Source organism: Pinus tabuliformis, chromosome 5_1 (assembly GCF_031772625.1).
Source record: "Pinus tabuliformis cultivar Carrire ecotype Pingquan chromosome 5_1, CPIR1, whole genome shotgun sequence".
NCBI lineage: Eukaryota > Viridiplantae > Streptophyta > Pinopsida > Pinales > Pinaceae > Pinus > Pinus tabuliformis.
Genome location: NC_142305.1, coordinates 673709871 through 673711739, shown reverse-complemented (window position 1 = coordinate 673711739; position 1869 = coordinate 673709871).

Below are 1869 nucleotides of genomic sequence, written 5' to 3'. Positions count from 1 at the left end.
CATGGCTGCTAGACTTTATGAGATGGAAAAAAGGTGCAATATGAAAAATTCCCTATCAATTGACATATACCATTACACAAAATATTATGGTCGGAGAGTTTAATGAAGTCTTGGTGATGGGAATGGTGGTGCACTTAATAGAGGCCCAAGATAGAGAAACGTTTTGTCCATCACAAGTGTTATAAATTCAACAACCAAGACTTTAATTTAAGAAAGGAAAAATGTCACAAAACCAACAAACCATGAGCATTTCATTTATATATATGGTGATGTCACAAGTGATAGGTGGTAAAGAGTGATTGATGGATGTCGGTGATGTCGAAATCAAATGGAAAAATAAGACGACATAATCATGATGTGGCAAGTGAAAAATGACATGAAGTGTAAGGTGGCACATGGCATGATGTAGTAGGTGAAATATTACATGAATATTTAGCACTTTAATGTGTCCAATTTCCCATATGACACATGTAAAGACTCATAGGGTGACACATGTCATGAGGATGATATGGTAAGAGAACTAGCATGACGCATCATCGTGGCATGAAAGCAAAAAGGTTCTCGAAATTTCTAAAATCAAATAATTTTTTGGTCGATAGAAGAAATGGGATGGAAATATTTTCACCAACGTACATGACATTTCATATCCTACTATAGAGCTTTAGGCCAAGTGCTCCATACAAATTGGGGTGATGGAATGATTAACAAGGCATAACATGGAAAATATCTCCAACACTTAAAGTATGGAAGTAGACATGAATTTATCACCCCAAACATTTTTTAATTAATAACGAAAATCACTACAAAATAAAAAACTTAGACTCCCCTTTGTTGGGTGTGGAGCCTGATTATATTCTTTATTCAGAGGTATCTCCGAATTGGACCCCATTTCCTAATGTGGTGGCAACACTGGCCATTTTTGCACGCCACCAAGGGGGTCCAGGGGGGTGACGATGATTCTTTAGAGTCCCCCCCCTAGTGAGGGATCAGCGGAAGTGCCCCTAAAGCAAAAAATAGATGTAAAATTGCCTTGTAAAATGTTGTAATTTCATAGTCAATCTAGGTCATTCATTAGGCAGAAATCTAGTGGTAGAAGTTATGTTTAATTTATGGTTTTTCCCTAGAAGGAAACCCCTCACTATATATGTGGGAATTTTATTGCAGCTATGTAGATGTGTATTTTGAGCATGATCTGAATTTGAAACTACTTGAAATTTGTTTGCAAGGTATTCAATTCATAATTAAACATGTTTAAAATATTTCCATGTCTTGCAGAAAGAAAACACATGAAATTTTCAGCTGTTCATGACCCATTTAAGCATAGCAGAGTTATTTCCTTTTACTGTTTAACACATTAAAATGAATTTGATCTAAAAAATAAATCAACCACAAATGCAAAAGAAGTTGATAAAGCAGTTCACCCCCTCCAGGGCTACGTCTGCTGGGTCCAAAGCTCCCAACCGGGCTTGTCCTTGTTTTTATTAAATGCTCAAATTGAAAATATAGCTGAATAGAAGCATATACAGGTGAAATAGATGGCAAAAATGGATTCAAAACACTTGAATCCTTCAGGATTGACTATTGGATCACCTCCAATGGATACCTGCAACCCTATACAGTCTTCACAAAACTGGGCCCTGGTGGCTCCTAGAACTTTCACGGATCCAAAACCTCTGCAAATAACCTCAGATGGCTGTAATACCTACACCAATGGCTTCAGAAGGTCGAAAATACCCAAAATCAAAAAAAAATTCGTCCAAAACCGACTTTCCTAGCCAAAGTTATGGCCATTTAAAGTTTCTCCAGTTTGCCCCTAGAAAAATATCAGCTAACTTTAGTTAACTCTAGATAGCTCCGCCAATTATGGTG